The sequence below is a fragment of the Leptosomus discolor genome, chromosome 25, assembly GCF_034619465.1.
Source record: "Leptosomus discolor isolate bLepDis1 chromosome 25, bLepDis1.hap2, whole genome shotgun sequence".
Taxonomy (NCBI): domain Eukaryota; kingdom Metazoa; phylum Chordata; class Aves; order Leptosomiformes; family Leptosomidae; genus Leptosomus; species Leptosomus discolor.
The window spans coordinates 3,643,354-3,661,261 of NC_141415.1; positions in this window are offsets into that span (position 1 = coordinate 3,643,354).

The following is a 17,908-nucleotide window of genomic DNA, read 5'->3' on the forward strand; positions in this document are numbered from 1 at the left end:
GAGCGGCCCCCGCCCGCGCTGTTTACTCGGAAGCGGCGGCGGCGCCCGGAGACGGAGTCAGCGCGCGGCGCCCGCTGGCCCCTCCCCCCGGAACGCCCCGCCCCCCCGCGCCGTGGCACCGCCCCCGGGAAAAGCCCCGCCTTCCCGCGCAGAGGCTCCGCCCCCAGGCGTGGCCCCGCCTCCCCGAGGCGAAGCGCACCTGTGTGCGCGCGCGGGTGTGTTCGTGTGCGTGTGCACGTGTGTGTACGTGTGTACGCACGTGTGTGTACGTATGTGTACATATGTGCGTGGGGGTGTGTGTGTAGACGTGTGTGTGAGTGTGTGAACATGTGTGTATATGTGTGTGGGGGTATGTGCTTACGTGTGTGTGAGTGTGTGTTTACGTGTGTGTGTACGTGTGTGTGTTTACATGTGTCTACGTCTGTGTGTGTTTACGTGTGTGTGTACGTGGGTGTTTACATGTATGTACGTGTGTGTTTATGCGTGTGTATGCATGTGCATGCATGTGTGTGTTCATGTGTGTGCACATGTGTGTACGTGTGTGTGTCTGTGTGTGTCTCTGTGTTTGCCTACGTGTGTGTGTACGTGTTTGTACGTGTGTGTACATATGTGTGGGGGGGTGTGTAGACGTGTGTGTATGAGTGTGTGAACATGTGTACATGTGTGTGTTGGTGTGTGTCTACATGTGTGTGTGTTTACATGTGTGTGTACGTGTGTGTTTACATGTATGTACGTGTGTGTGTTTATGCGTGTGTATGCATGTGCACGCATGTGTGTGTTCGTGTGTGTGCATGTGTATGTTTGTGTACGGTGTGTGTGTGTATGTGTGTGTGCATGTGTGTATGTCTGCCTACGTGTGTGTGTATGTGTGTGTACATGTGTGTGGAGGGGGTATAGGCGTGTGTGTGTGAATGTGTGTGTATGTGTGTGAATGTGTGTACGTGTGTGTCCACGCAGGTGTGTGTCGGTGTGTGTTGGTGTGTGTCTACGTGTGTGCATGTGCGTGTACATGTGTGTGCGTACGCATGTGTACGCATGTGCGTGTCTATGTGTGCCTATGCGTGTGGGCGCACACGCGTGTGCAGGCAGGCGGGTGTGCAAGCGCACGCGCGTGCGTGTGCGACGAGCGTGCGAGGCGTGTGCTGCTGCACGCGGGTGTGCAGACACGCGGGTGACAAAGGGCCGGTGCAGGTGGGCGCGGGCACGAGCGCGCGGGGTGTGCGCGGGAGCGCGTGCACGTGCCCGCGTGCGGGCGCGCGGGTGTGTTTGGGTGTGGCGGCACGGGCGCGCGCACCCGAGGGCTGCGCGGTTGCAGGCAGCAGGGCCCGCACGTTGGCACGAGCCGCGCGTGCGCGGGAAGGCACGCACGCACGTGCACAGCACGCCGGGGGGGGGGGCGGGGGGGGGGGGGGGCGTGTGGGGGTCCGCGGCCGCGCAGGAGGGCTGCGGGTGCGCAGGCGCGGGGCGCGCCGGCACACGCGCGTGCGGGCGCGCGCGCACGGCGGGTGGGAGGCAGGACCCGGGGGAGCCCCGCGGGGGCGGCGCATGCTCCGCCGCGCGGCCGCCAGGGGTCGCCGCAGGGCCGGGACCGGCCGCTCGCTCCGCCCGGCGCTGGCGGCGCTTCCCGGGGGCGGCGGGAGGCAGCGGGGGGGGGCGGCGTGGGGCGGGGCGGGCGGGGGCAGCGCCCGGTGTGCGGCAGGGTCCGGTGTGCGGTTGGGCAGGGCCGGGCCTGGCGTGGGGCAGGGCGGGGACAGCGCCCGGCGTGGGGCGGGGCAGGGGCAGGGCCCGGCGTGGGGCAGGGCAGGGGCAGGGCCCGGTGTGGGGCAGGGCAGGGGAAGCGCCCGGTGTGGGGCAGGGCAGGGGCAGGGCCCGGTGTGGGGCCGGGCCCGGTGTGGGGCCGGGCCTGGCGTGGGTCCGGGTGGAGCAGCCCGCTGCGGGATCATGGAATCGTTCAGGTTGGAAAAGACCTTTGAGATCGTCGAGTCCCACCACGAGCCCTACTCTTCCAAGGACACCCCTAAACCACATCTCCAAGCACCACGTCTAAACGACCTTTAAACACATTAAGGGACGGTGACTCCACCACCTCCCTGGGCAGCCTATCCCAATGTCTGACAACCCTTCCAGTGAAAAAATTGTTCCTAACGTCAAGCCTAAACGTACCCTGGTGCAGCTTGAGTCAGTTCCCTCTTCTGTCATAAATTACCTGTGAGAAGAGCCCAGCACCTACTTCTCTACAATGTCCTCTCAGGCAGTTGCAGACAGCGATAAGGTCCCCCCTCAGCCTCCTCCAGACTGAACACCCCCAGTTCCCTCAGCCGCTCCTCACCAGACCTGTTCTCCAGACCCTTCACCAGCTTCGCTGCCCTTCTCTGGACCCGCTCCAGCACCTCAATGTCCTTCTTGCAGTGAGGGGCCCCAAACTGCACCCACCATTCGAGGGGCGGCCTCACCAGTGCCGAGTACAGGGGCACGATCCCCTCCCTGCTCCTGCTGGCCACACCATTGCTGATACAGGCCAGGACGCTGGTGGCCTTCTTGGCCACCTGGGCACGCTGCTGGCTCATGTTCAGTGGGCTGTTAACCAGCACCCCCAGGGCCTTTCCTGCCGGGCAGCTTCCCAGCCACTCCTCCCCAGCCTGTAGCGCTGCGTGGGGTTGGTGTGACCCAAGTGCAGGACCCGGCACTTGGCCTTGTTCAATCTCATACAATTGGCCTTGACCCATTGATCCAGCCTGTCCAGATCCCGCTGCAGAGCCTTCCTGCCCTCGAGCAGATCAGCACTCCCACCTAACCTGGTGTTGTCTGCAAACTCACTAAGGTGCATTCTATCCCTTCATGGAGATCACTGCTAAATAGGTTAAAAGGTGTGAAACTTAAATATGTTAAATGATGTGAAATGGGATGCAGCGGTGTGAACCTCGCAGGCGCAGGGAGGCCCGGAGTGGGGCCCCGTGAGCCCCGCGGCGCAGTGCAGGACAGCTACGAGCTGGGCATCCCCTGGGTGAGGACGCTGCCGCGGTGGCAGTGGCCGGGCTTTGGCCCCGCAGCCCTGCCTGTCCGGCTGGAGCTCCTCCAACAAAAGGCCCCGTTGTGCCTCTGCGCTTTCGGACCGTGATGGTGACTGTGACGTCCCTTCTTGGGACTTTGGGCAGGCCTGGGGTGTAAATCGCCCCGCCTTGTTACAGCATCACCCCGTCCTGCAGGGACACGCCAGTTCAGCCACCGCAACCATGTCCCAGCTCCCTTCTACCAAGGAGAGCGGCCTGGGGCTGGCCTCAGCGTGTGTCGTTTGTCCCTTCCACAGCGTCACGGTGAACAGAAAATCACGTTGCCAGAGGTTGATGTTCACAAAGGAGACAGAGAAGTCCTGTAAAAATCAACTTTATTTGAATAAAGGGAGAGCCCCCTGGGCATATCCCTGTGGGGTCTCTCAAAATTGCTGTAGGATGCAGCCTCCTTTTTTTCCTAATTTCCCCGCTGTGTATGACCCTCCTCCTTTCCCCGTCGGCTGAGGTATGAGGAAGGTACAGACTTCCCGATCTGCCTATTACACATTCCCTTTTAACATGTATACTCCCTGCAACATACATCGCATGCATCATTATTTCTAACTTTATGCCACCCAGGGTGGAGAAGTTAATATTCATAAGTTTGTTAAGCCTGCGCTGTCTTTCCGAAAATTGGAAAGTTCAGATGATACTTGGTTTTACAACGAACTTTTGGGTTTGGCCGAGTTATCCCTTTTTTCAGAGCCTGGTTAGTTCTTTCAGGTTGTCTAGCAACTGACACTCATTGTGTGCTTCTGACAGATGTTCTTCTGTTCAAAGATAAATCGCAGATTAAGGCATGACTAAGACTTCTGAGAAAGTAAAGTGATACACACCCATATTGCAACAAACTTTATTTGTAAAGACTTGTAGGTCTGTATTTCTGTCGGTGGGCAGATGTCACCTCTGGGGAGCCAGGACAAGATGCTCAGAGAAATGTACCTGTGGCTGGGGATTGTCTCCGGGTCTTGTGGGGATTGGGGCTGGTCTTGTGCTGAAGCAGAGGAGGAAACATCCGTGGAGGTTTTATCTTTGGTGTCCTGCTTCCTTTCACAGGGGTGTAGCTGGGGAGGAGAAACCTTTGTAACTTCTGTGCGTGTTCCTAATCCCCGCTCTCTTTTCTGCTAGCAGCAGAGATCCCCATCAGCTGGTCTCGCAGAACTGCCCTGGCCGAGCCCCCCAGGCACCAAAGCTTGCTGTGCGGTGAGATGGCCGGCAGAAGAGACCCGATGGCAGTCATTACCCCTGTTTTTTGCCCGTTCTCAGCCTCTCATGGGTGTTTTGGAGGACAGCACTACCATTTTCACAGCCCAAAGCAGGCCCGGGTGTCTTACAGGACCTCTGGCTCCCACACAGAGCTGGGGCAAGTTAATAAATCTCTGCCAAAACTCCTCTCTGTTGTGCCCAGCAGAGATGTGTTACACCACACTCAGGGAGTGACAGCCTCTGCCCCATCCCGAGATGCCTCTGCAGCTCCTGGTGCTCATGGTGGGGGTGAGCAAGGAAAAATCTTTCTTTGTTTTCAGTGATGCGTCATCTTGTTCCCGTACCACGGTCCTGTTGTCACTGGCCTGCTCTGAGCCTGGTGGCCTCAGAGCTGGCAGTGGCTGGGACAGGGACTGGGAGAGTGGTGGAAGAGATGCCTCCTCGGGAGGGCAGTACAGTGACAGCAGGTGCATGGGGCATCTTCTCAGGGGTGCCCAAGGGATTGTCCCCCAAAGTTCAGAGCAGGACCCAGCTGGGCCCTGATGGGGCACCGGAGAGCCCCTCAACAGGCTGCCCCAGCACACCAGCTTGTGGGGAAGCCATCAGTACACCAGAGACACCCCAGCCCCTCTGAAACCCTGGCTGGAGGACCCAGGCCAAGGCTCCCAGTCCAGGTGCAAGGAGAACTGCGGTGGGCAGGGTGCTGCCCCCTCCAAAAGCTGTCAGGGTCCTGGAGGAGATGCCCCACAGCTGCCCAGCGAGCGAAGTGCTCTCCACCTCACAGCAGATCCCCCTGCTTGGCGTGGAGGCTGCCAGATGTCTCCCGCCGTGGGCAGAGCTCGCCCTCCAGCCCGTGCGAGCGCCCAGTTGCAGGAGGTGTGCGGGGCCGGTGTCCCCCATCCTCCCGCAGCACAGACCCCGCTGTGAGTGCCCAGTCCACAGGTGCCAGGTCCTCCTCGGTGCCAGCCTGCCCTGCCACCAGCGCACCCATGGACCTTGGCCCCCTGCTGCCCCCCGCCCTGACCAGGGCCATGGCCCGGAGCTGGGTGGCACAGCCCTGGACCTGTCGCGGCCCCTGTCTCCTCTGCCTCGGGTGGTCCCACCGTCCTTGCAGCCTTGAGTGATGCCACTCAGCCCTGGGGGCTTTCTCTGCTCCTACCCCGTGGGATGAGATTTGGCACCCCTCTGGGGCTCGGCTCAGCCCCTCTCTTTTCCCCCCAGCTCTGGCTCTGAGACCCTCGGCTGCAGCTGATTCACTCCATTTTCTCCCTCTTTGCATCCCTTTTCTCCTTTTTCCCCCTCTTCCCCCTTGCTGCTCCATTTCCATCACCAGAATAGTCATCTTGTGGCCACTGACCCTTTTGACCAGGCAGATGCATCCCCCCTTCCCCTCTTTGCCACCACGGCTTTTCGGCCAGGCAGGACACACGTGCTCAGCCCCGTCCCTCAGTGACCTGCCCCAGCCAGCCCTGGGCTGGCAGGATGCCTGCCTGTGCCCAGTTCAACCAGTCTGGCTGCCCATGCAGCGACCAGGACAAGAGCAGAGCTCTGCCTGCTTTCTCCCAGCAAGCTGCTTGCAGAAAATAATAGATGGTGCTGTGGGGTGCTCCTGTCTTCCCAAAGTGTGTTGGGTGCTGGTCCAGGGCCGAACCATGGAGCATCCCTGTGTCTTGCTGTCCTGAGTTCATTTGCTGGGAGCAAGAAGTGGCAGAGGACATGCTGTGATAAGGGAGGTGATGCCCACACCATTCTGCAGATGGGATGCAAAGGAGACTTTCTATCTTCTGGCATTCAGTTAGGAGTAATAAAGTAGAAGTTTTGAAGACCTTCAGCTGAAATCACAAGTGAAAATGGGCGCCCTGAGGGGGATGGGGTCTTCCTGCAGCGGTGTGGGGGACTCCACAGCTGATCACGGGGTGGCCTAAAAGTGCCACAGCCCCTTGGTGTGGGGGGAGCTGCATCCATGGACATCAGACCCAATGAGCAGGGGTAGGGACAGGGCTACCTGGGGCATCCCTCGACATGGGGATGTGGGTGCTTGTTCTGAACTGGGGTGTGTGGGGCTCTCCAGAGGAGCCCACTGCATCCCCAAACCACCTCCTGTTTTGCCAGCTTGCCCTCTGTGGCTGTTGATGCCCCATGCTGGGGATGTGGTGCTGGACTGGTGTGTCTGGGCTTATTTTGGTTTTTTTTTCTCATCCTGTGAGGCTGGGAGTGGGTCATTCCTCTCCAGAGGCTTGGACAAGCCAGGGCTGCTCCCCACAGAGAGCAGGGGCCCATGGTGCTGGGGAAGAAGATCTGTGGAACAAGGTGGCTTCCCCGGGGCCAGCTTCCCAAAAGGGGTCTCAAAGGTACCACCAACACCCCTGTCCCCTTCGAGCTTCACTCTGTCGGCACTAGATGGAGCAAAGCACTAAAAAAGGAAATTTTCCTGTTAAATTACGTCTCCCTCATCCCTGTTGTTTGACTTGGTCCTGGTGGTGGACCCCCACGCCTGGATAAAATTGGGATGAAATGAGGTTTGGGGGCAGTTGGTGCTGGGGCACCAACCCTCACCCAGGTTTCCAAACCGTCCAGCTCTCCCTCCCCGCCTGCATGCTTCCACCGCAGCCTTAAACCACCATGAAAACACATTTCTTCCTTTCAGAAGCGCTGACACTTCATTAAGCAGAACATGAAACCCTGCTCCGGTGGTGATTACAGAGCCGCTAATAACCCTTAATGAAATCCCATGAAAGCGCAGGAGTTTCTTGGGGGTGGCACAGGGCAGCGAGCGATGCTCGGGGACTGTGCTCCCGTGCCCGATGAGTCAATCTCTGGGCTGGCATCCTAACCTTGCTGCAGATTTATTTGCTGTCTGCCATCCCAGCAAGTTTGACAGTGGTTTTGGGGAGGTTTCTAGGATTTGGGGGGCTGTGTAGCCCCTGTCTCTTCAGTGAAGGCACCAGGATGGGCAGTAAAAGTCACAATGTCTTTCCCATCCAGCAGCTTCACCACAGTGTCCCAGGCACTGGGCACAGGCAAAACCTGTCCGAAGGTGATGGTGAAGTCTCTCTGCATCACAGTTGTCACTGAAGACCTTTCCCTGAGCAGAATTCCTACACATTAATGGGTCAGAAAAGGCTCCTTTCAGCCCTTTCCCTCTTACAGGGCTTAAGTCCTCAGCAGGACGTTGTTCCAGTCTCATTCCTGGTGCCTTCTCAGCTCAGTGGGACAGCAGCGATGATGAATGTTCATCCCCATGGAGGACACACATGGCTCTGCCGTTCATCCACGCAATCACTGAGATGATTTTCCTGCTTTGTTTCAGAGTGGGTGGTGCAGAGCACCGGTTCTCTTTCCCATAGGAAAACCATTCTCCAGGGTGCAGAGCTGCTTTTCCTCCTTCTAGGTAGGAAAGAAATCTAAACCAGAGAATCCTCACCTCTTGGTTTGTGGTTTTTTTTTTTTCTTTTGCTGAAATGTAAGAGATGCTCCTAAACCCAAATAAACTTCTGGAAATAAGGTAGATAAACAAAAGGCTTAAGATGAAGGAACGCCAGCACAACAGCAATTTGATTTGCCTGCGCGTGTGCTCTGCAATGCAGTCGGTAGGTACAAGGCATCCTGCTGCGATGCTGCAGGGCCCTTGCAGAAGCGATGGGCTTTCAGGGAAAGAAGGCAAGGATTGTGAGGATTAGGGCTTTATTGCTTTTCCAGCTCTGGTTTTGTTCCTGTCATATTACAGTGAGTGCACGGAAATCCCCAGGGCTTGGGGACAAGCACAGGCCAGCAGCCAGGACGCCAGGTCCTCCTCCTATCCCTGGTTTGCTGAATGACCTTCAACAAGTTGCTTCTTTTCCCTTCTCCCCAGTTTTCCCACCCCTGTTGCAGTGGGAAATGCTCTCTCCCAACCCGCTCGGTCCTGCTGCTGCCGGCAGATTTCCCCGCACGGGGCAGAGGTTGCCAATAAACCACGGCACCAGTTTCCCGGCAGGAAAGCAGATCCAGGCGGTGGGGGAACATCTCCATGGGTGTTTCCAGTCCCTGGTGAGTGCATCTTTGCAATCGTTCTGTGGCCTGAGAGCTTCGGCAGCTTTAGGAGTAGCTCTCTGCTTCAGTCCATCTCCGGGGATCAGCAGACGCTTGGGAAAAGTCCTACTTTCCTTTTTGCCTTAATGCAGAAAGTCCGGAGCTCCCAGGAATGCTAGGCATTGCACCATCTTCTCCACTTACTCGCATGCCGTTTTTAATCTCCTCTTGTGACATTTTTGGAGGTGTGGAGACCCCAACAATTACTTTGCTGGAGTTCCTCAAAATTTTGAACTTTTCCAGCATCCCACCAGGTGCCAGATCATTAGCACGGGGGTCAAAGACCAGAAGATGCTGATTAAAGGACCTTCTCTTTGTCAGCTAGGAGCAAACTTGATTATCCTGGCTTCTATTATGTGGCACAGGCTGAAGCCTAATTAGCGAGACCCTGTTCATCAGCGTAGGTGAGGCTCAGTGCCTCTCTGGAAAGGCTGCTTGTTCTCAGCTGTCTGCCTAGACCAGGGGAAACTTCCTTTCTAGATGAAAAGTCAGGAGCATCCTTTGCATATTTTTCAATTAAATCTCCCTTTCTGGAGGTCAGTGCAGACCCTGGAGGCAGATCCAATTAACATATAAATTGCAAATCCATGCTGGTGGCCAATACATACTTTGGGGATGGAAATAAGATATTTAGCTTATCACAGTAACGCTCCTGAGAGATGGAAAAGTCTCCCAGATGGACAGTCACGAGTGGCAAAGGAAGGCAGCAGGGACCAATATTATTTGACGAGCAGCCTTGACCGTGGCAAGGAAAGGCACAGAACCCCCAGGCCAAGATGCCTGGAGAAATCTCCAAAAAAGGCTGTGCTCCAGGGGAAGGACCAAGGGGAGCCACTAGAGAAGCATCAACCAAAATCTGAATTTTGCAGATTCCACCGAAGGAGTTGGTCGGGTGCAAGCTGTGGACATGCTCTCCAGGTGTTAAACTCCTTCCCAGGCACCAGTTACTTCCCAGGAGAGTGTTACAGCAACAAGTTATTGGAAATAGTGGGATGGGGATGGCTTTGGTTCACGACTGATGCAGAAGCTTGGGTGGTAGGGACATTTCACAGCAGAGAGCTCGCTATATGAAGCCCACTCCCACCATGCGTGGGACTGCAGCACCACCAGATATGACCCTGCGGCGCTTCATGCCACCAACAGCCTCTAGCTGTGACCACGTTGTGTCTTGCAGAAGTGTTGGCTGTGGGCCCGCTCTGCCTCTCGGGCATCCATCACCCAATTGCTTCCAGGGCAGCTGCAGCCTCAGCCCACGAATCCATGGAGAGTCCCTTGCTGGCAGGGTGACACCACTAGGGACGATTTGCCCTCCCAGCTGTAGGACCACTGGCTTTGTGGTGCCCCTCAACATCTCAGGGCTCCACAGCTTGAGCTGATTGCTGGTGGAAGTCTCCCAGCGGTGTGGATGCTGGTCCTGGGGTGAGCAGTTGCCAAGCTCAGAGAACATCACTCCTTGCACCTGAGCAGATGTGTTTCTCATTTTGGAAGGAAATTATCTGCTTTTCATGTCATCCTCAGGCTGGCTGCTGCAAAATCTGCATCCAGCCACAAGTCTTTGCAAGACTACGCCTGCCCCAGTCTATCCCAGCTCCATCTGGGTCCAACCTGTGACACAGCTCTGCCTGACACCTCACATAAGGCACGTGATTAAGCTTTGAGTTACCAGCCAGAAAACTCAGGTTTTAAATTATTTGCCTGTGCAGGGAAGGTTTCCCTGTCAGGAGGAGTTAAAGCGATGCTGGGAGGATGGCTCCTGTTTAACCTTCTCTGAGCTGTAATGAGATTGAGTTTGTCATCTCACCACACCGTTGCTGTTTGGCAGCTGTAAGCTTTCAGGCTGACTCTGGAGCCTGTCAAACTCCATCCACTGCTAAAAGGTTGTGTGATGGGCTCGGGATGGGTTGTGTTGCCTGGAGGCTGGGGACAACCCCTCTTGATCCCCTCCATCCCTATGGGTCAGGTGGCAAAGACTGGGCTTGGAGGGCGGGTGGCTCATGTGGCATTTGGTACCATGGGACAGGGCTGAGACAAACCCCTTGTTTTCCAGCTGAGCCAAGCTGCTTTGAGGGGGCAGGGAGCAGCGGAAGAATCAGCTTAAGACAGCCTGTTAATGCTGAAGATCCTGGATACACCACGCTGGGAAGGTGCACCCACGCTAGCAGGTGAGCCAGGTCTCCCGGCAGATCCCTGGCATCATTTCCAGCCCCATCTCTTCCTCCCACGCCTCTCCAGCGGCGATGGGCTGCCCCACTGTCCCATCTTCGCAGGGAGTCACGCCAAGTCCCCCCTGCCTTCCCCTCTACGGGCGACCTCCCTTGTGATCCAAGGCACCTGGTATTTAAAAGCATTAAGCCTGATTTTTAGGTGGTTTTGTTTCTTCGTGGGTTTTAGGTATTAGGTCAGGATCACGCTAAAACCTTCTCCCCTCTTCCCAAAACCACCAAGGAGACCTTCACATCAGCATGTCCCCGGGCTCAGCCCCTCCCTAAACCCTCCGTGCTTGGGCACAAGAGGGCACTGAAACACCACCGTGATCCAGACAGAGCTGCTGGAGCCATAAAGTCGCTTCTGCATCTTCCCCCTCTCGCTGTACATGGAGGGGTGAGCAGACACATCCAGAGGATGCTCCCACCCTACACGGTGGCGTGCATGTCCGTGCTGTGCCCTTCCCATTAAACTACATCGCCTTAAATGAGGGGAGCGAGAGCCGAGTGGAGCCAGCACCTCCTCCTGCGTGAGCAGACCTGTTATTTCTGGGGCTGGGACCAGCAAGAGCAACCAAATCCCTTGAGGTTTGTGCTCGTTGGGGTCAAACACCCACTCGCTGCCTGCAAAGCCAACAGCCCCTTCACCTGCTGGGGTTAGAGCGGGTGGACATCACGAGTCAGCTGCGCTCTGCAAACCTGGGAGCACTTAACTGATATTAATCTCATCAATGCAAATCATATTAGCTCTCCTAGATACACTGGGCCTTTACCAATAGCAATGCTAACTATTCCATATAAATAAAATTTACCAGCCTATAAACATTAGTACATGCCACAGACATATTCACCCTCATAAAAAACATCAATTGCTGCTTGACTATATTAGTGGAAATAAATTACGGGACTTTATCTCTCTGCCATGATTATGGGCAAAACCACATAAAAGAAACACTTGGAAAATGCTTTTGTGTCGATTGTTATAGAAGTTGCCAATGCTGTTCGGCTTCTTCAAACCGCTATGAATTGCATATAATTAAGGGATCTGAAAACCTTCAATGACTAAATGATAAAGATGTCCCTTTTGCAAGCCCTGAAAAACCTGTGTGAGGAATTTTTGTGCAGTTGCGGAGAATAAACCCAGTGGTTTAAGCATCACCCTTTGGGAGGGATGCAGGATAGATCCTTTCATGCTGTTTTTTTAGTGATGGGTGAACAGGAGAAAGTGTCTGATAGGGAAAAAAGAGTTTGTGATACTCAGCTGCTCAGAAAGAAGCCTGTGAGACTATTCCAGTGTGAGCATCTCTGGAAGAGTGAAACATCCAGTGGAATAAGAGTACAAGAGGGAAGTGGTGGCTGGGAGAGAATTGGGTGAGAAATGAGGCTCGTGCTTCAAGCAGGCAGGGTGATTAACCATGTGAGCAAACCTCTTAAGGAAGAGGTGGGTTTTCCTGCAGAGACTGGATGGTTTGAGAGACGCTTTCTTCTCAAATGAGTTATTGGGGAACTGGGGGAGATGAAGTGGCCTGTGGTGCTGAGAAGGTTGGTCTCGATGATTGAACATCGGATGTGCCCGTGAATCTGTGGCAGGAGGAATGAGGAGTAAGATGGGGAATAGGAGACTTCAAAGCCATGGGATGTGTCTGCAGTTGTCCCCATGACAGAGACAAGCCTTATCTTCCCCAGACCCTCCAGGCTACTCATGGGTCTCAAACCATCCTTTCCTCACCACACCGTTGCCTTATTCTTCTTCCCTGCCCTGGACATGGTGCCCAGGCTAGTTTAACGTGCTTTGCAGTAGATGAGCTTGGGGACATCATCTCCTTAAGTGTTGGCCAACTTGTTGGCTTTCCTGCCAGTTTCCCACCCAGCAAAGTCACACTGGGGTGCTGCAGGTGGTCCCGTGACCATCTGTCCCTCCTGAGCAGGGAGGAGGCTCCCAGCAGAGCTGATCTGCCTCTCCCATCTCATCTGCTTTATCTCTTCTTGAGTGTCCTCACTCATCAGCCTGGGTGATGGCCTGGTGCCTGCTCCCAGCTGTCAAGGGTTAGAATAAGGCTGCCATTCTGCACCTCTCTGCTCTTTTTATCAAGGCCTTCTCCTCCAGGTCTGTCTCAGGTATGTGGTACTCCCGTTACCATAGTAATGTGTCTCACCATCTCACAGTTTTCAGCACACTTATCCTTGTAACGTCCCTGCGCAGGAGAGGAGCACTATTGTCCCCACAATACTCACAGTGGAGGGAGGCACTAGGATGAGAAGCTCAAGTAAAGTGGGGACAAAAAAGCCCCTGAAAGCCTCAAAGGCTTGGTGTGGTCACCCGGGTGGTGGACAAATGTCCAGGGCAGAGGTGACCGTCGCTGTTTGCTCATCTTCACCCTTGCTCAGCCCCATAGCAGGGTTTCTTGTCTGGCTCTACCACTGTTGGTGCTTGCCTCCTCATCCCTTCTCTCTGTGCTTGGTGACAAGAAGTGATTAAGGGGTTTAATAATTTGAGTTTATTCTTTGCTTCTGTCTGAGGCTGTTCAAAGAACAATAAAGCGAGTCCAGCGTGATTATGGCTTAGTACAAGCATCCAGGGACGCTTCCCTTGGCAGCGCGTCCGTCAGTGTGATAATATCTGCGAGGGCAGGATGCCTCCCCAGGTACCCAGCGGGGACTCATCTTGGGCAAGTGTAAAACCTTCATGGTGGTTTGCAGCGAGTTTTGGATTTTCCTTTGGGCGAAGTCAAATGCAAAAGAGATGCGCACGCCTGACAGCTGGGCTATGGAGCCTTTCGTGCCTTGTAGGTTATTCAGTGACAGGATTTGTGTTTAATGCGGGAGCCTGGCTCCAGCCCAGCCTTCTGGGGCTTCCTGTGATGTCTTAATGCTGTGTCTGCCCTTTGGCAAGGAAAGCGTGGAAAGAAAAGCGTGGAAACCTGCGCTGCTGCAGAGCCCATGGAGGGGCAGGGAGGCTGGGGAGGCTGGAGGGCAGCAGCCTCTCCTCTGGGGTGATGGGGAGCTCAGCTTTCCACCAAGAATCGGAATCTAGCACTGGTAACCAGGGGAAAACCCCTCCATGGTAATGGGATACAAAGGGAGCTGCATGGGTCTGCAAAGGGGCCGAGATCACAGCTCGGGGAAGGGTCTCAAAGGGGTGTGAGCACCATGTTACAGTGCCACATTGCACCTTCCATCAGCCCGGATTTGCCTGCATCTGCACCCAAAGGTGTTGTCAGCCTGCAAAACCTGGCTCCTCTCAGCCGAATCCAGCTTTTTCCAGGACGAGATAAATCCTCCCCTAAAGTGCAGCTGGGGCAAACGCTGGTGTAGATGGGCTCTGGCAGTGTGCCCTGGGCTCCCGCCTACACATGGTCCACCAGATCCCCCCATCCAAGCCCCTCCCAGTAAGTCGATGGAAATGGGATGCTGCTGGGTTCTTTATCCCCACGCCAACGCTCCCCTGGAGCACTCAGGGCCCCACCACATGCTTTAGTCTAGCACTGACTAATTACCGGGGTTGGTTGCCAGCTTGGGTAGCTGGACACCACCTAAATCCTTCTGTTTAGTCTGGACTTTATGGGCAGATTGGAAAAAGCAGGAGGTAGCCACCATCAAGGGGTCCAACCCACCTGTCAGCTCCCCTCTGCAGACAGACACTGGTTTTAATATCACATCAACTCTAATTGACTTATTGCTGGTCTTTGCAAATTGCCCTCTTAATGATAGTTACAACTGCAGTGCGTGCAGATTACCCTGCTAATGACACTTACAGATGTACTAAATGCCTTTGCTTATTCCTACAGCCAGGCAGGAAATCATTTAAAGCCGAAAGGTCAGGAGTGAGAGCGGGATGGGAGAGCATCATCTCCTTGGCAACTGCTTCGCTGGACCGCTTCTCTGAGGGCCTGTCCCCAGCATCCCACCAGCTGCTGCTCCATCCTGCTGCACCTCCTTGCTGGGCTCGGATGCGGGATGGGCTCTTCCCATGGAGTGGGAACACAGTGTGGACTTTCCTCCTGGGGAGTCCTGGCACAGGGATGCTCCTTGGAGCAACATGGGGAGGGGATGAGCCCATTTTCTGTGGTGTGATAGGTACAAAGCTGAAATAGAAACCAAGGAGAGGGAATTTGTTCTCTACTGATTCAGCATTTTGCCAGGAAGGGGCAGTGGAGTGGGAGGATGCTTCCTGAGCCATCTGTGTTTCTGGTGGAACCAAGACCCTTTGTATCCTCTCGCAGCCCCATCACAGCAGCCAGTGTCCCGCACCACGACCTGCCCACCAGCAATGCAGCGGCTGCGTGTGGACCTCCTGGGCTGGGGGATGTAAATGGCTTCCGTGCCTCCGAAAAGGCCAATGGCTGTTTCACTGGGCCCCTCCATGTTGCCTGCATGTTAGCGGGTGGTTTGGCTCGTGACCAGAAGCAAGGCCAGCCTGGGCTCATCGAAGCTGCTATTTCCATGCGAGGTTTGAGTGAAAGCACTTTTCTGACTGACTCTGGTGCTTTGATAACTTGGGTTTATCACCTGCCAAAATGAATTACCTTTTAGAGCTGCAGTGGGTGATGTGATAAGCAAATAATAACTCAGCCGTGGCAGCTTAAAAAAGCACCATCTTTGCCGGCATGCCAGCGTTTTGGCAGCCTCTGGGACACGGGGGCACAAGGACAGCGGTGTCTCGTCTCCATCCACAGCGTAGTCTGAGGGCTGATGGAGATCCTACAGCTTTTGTGGAGATCATTGGTTGAATAGAGAAGATGGACCCCAATTAATGCCTTGGCCAAGAGGAAGGTGGGCAGCACTTGCCCATTAGATGGTGAGCTTGGAAGTAGCTGGTTCACGAGCCAGCAAGGTGGTGGTCTCCTCTTCCTCTGGAGGATACGGGGAGGAGTTGAGATTACTGTGGGATGCACATTTGAGTGACTGAGCATGCTAATGCATGAGAAATCAGGCTTTCTTATTTCCACTGTTCACAGAATATGTGAATAATGTTCTCTTCTTTTTTTTTTTTTTCTTGATACAACTCTGGATTTTCTTATTATCTGCATAAAAAGATGATCCCTTTTTAAATGCTGCCAGTTGATATATGATGGCAATGAGTTCCAGAGGCCAAGTATGTCATGTCGTTATGAGTTTCTCTAGTGAATTTTATTTAGCTGTTTTAATCCCTTGCTGCTGCTATGGAGCTTCAGAAGAGCACGATCCTTCCTATGGTGAGGGAAGAAATGCAGTGATGGGGCTACTCATCAGGAAGTCATGCTCAAGGTGGTCTGGAGTACTTCTTCATCCATTGACACATCTTCAGCTACATCCAGCCTCGGCTTTAAAGCATCCATAATTAATGCCTCTCCTAAAGACAAACAGTGTTCAGGAAGATTTATCATTTCTTCTCTTGTAATTACCTGTCAGAATTAAAATAATGGCCTTTTAGAAGGAACGGAAGGTTTTTTTCTTTAATTAATTAAGTATGCAGCTTGTCATGCAAAATCAAGGTCATCAAGATTGAGATGAAGATGACTGCCCCACTACTGCTGCTCTTCTCACAGCTCAGCATGCACCCTTGGGAGAAGAGTGTGGGGAGATATTTGAGGAGAATGGAGAGGGTTTATTTGAGAATCTAGCTCCTGGTGACCTTAATGAGCCCAAACTATATTTTATATATACATTATTCACTGTGCTGGAGGCCCTTCAGCTTGTGCACCCTGGACAAGGATGCTTAGAGGAATCTGTCATGGACAGGTCTGTGCAGACACAGACCAAGACAAGGTTTGCTACCCACTGACCTGCTGGCTTTGGAGCTGCTCTCCTGACAGTCTCCAAGAAGCATTGTGAGACCTGGTGTCACCACCCAGCAATCAAGTCCTCCGTCACAGGCACGGAAAAGGCAACCAGGTGATGTCCCACATTTTGGGCGTCCTAAGTGTCCCCAGAACCACCCGTCACTGTGTCCTAGTTCAACTGGTCTGGACATCACTTGTCCCTGCTCCATGAGGGTTCGCTCCTCGTGGAGAAACAGGAAGCAAGCTCTGGATGAAACTGGGCTGTCGCAGAACTGTGAAACAATCTCCAAATGCAGATACTCCCAACTGAGCCCCATGGGGCACGAGGGGATACTGTTAGCATGGGAAGGATATGGATCTTGCCCCATTCTCCTCCCTCTCCATCCCTGCACCCGTTGGGAAGTGGACATCCCTGCACCCGGTGGGAGGTGGACATCCCTGCTCCTCCTCCCAGTCCCATCTTTTGTTTTCTTGGGTGTATCCCAAAAATAGATCTCCATTTGTTGCTTTTTTGATCAGGACCTCCGGATCCCTCGCTTTAAAAGACTTTTCTCTGGGGAGCCGGCGAGCTGGCTGTGCAGGCTTATTTCCCTCTGATAACAGACTCTATTAGCATGAAGTATTGCTTTCAGTGCTCCAGTGAAAAATGTTAGCTTTCTTCATGAAAGGTATCTATTGGGTTAGGATTACACTGCCCATAAATAATGGAGACAGACTCAATTCCAGGCGCTTTCCCAGCCCATAATTGGAACAACATTATAAATTGTAAACATCTCTTGGTGCTATAAACCAGAGTCACCCACTGCCTCTAGGCTTGGTCTCAGCATCCCCTTCCCTGTCCCAGGCTGGGCAAGTCTGAAGCCTCTAGCAAGCACCAGGCTGGACATGGAGTGTGTCCGCAGAAAATGTGGACTTTTAACTGGAATAGAAAACAAAAGAATTTTTGAGAAATCAAGACTTTCTGCTGTAATTTGGTGTTGGATTACTTTTTTTTTTTTGGGGGGGGGGGGGGGGGAAGTGTGGGGGGGGTGGCTTTCTGTTATCTATGTGCATTTTTATCCTGCTGAAATGCCAAATTTCCATCAAAAAAAAGTTGCTTGATTTAAATTTTCATCTGTCCCTGCCTTTCTTTAGAACTCTTCTCTGGAAATATTTAAAGGGTGCAATATGAATCACGCAGAGGTGACGGGGGCAAATGGCTTGTGCCATCTCCCCTCACAATACGCAGTGACCTGACACTGACATTTATTTTAATGTATTATTGAGCTAATGATTTGTATAGACAAGAGCCTTTTAGCCATCAATGTGTTTGATTTCTCTAGAAATACACCTCTAAAGGAGCCAGTGACCTTCTGCCAGCTGCTGCAGCCCCGAAGAGGATCAAGGAGACTTTTTTTGCATGGCAGCAGGTGGAGGGACCCTCACGTTATGGGCATGTGGTGGTGCAGGCGATCCAGGGACCCAGGGTATGGGATCATGTCCTGTGGGATATGGGACAGAAAACAGGCACACACCCGAAGGTAACTACCTTCCACAGTGCACTTCCTAAAAGTGTTTGGGACAAAGGCTGCTTGGTGTCACAAAAAAAAGAGGATCTCTAATAAATTCATTGTGG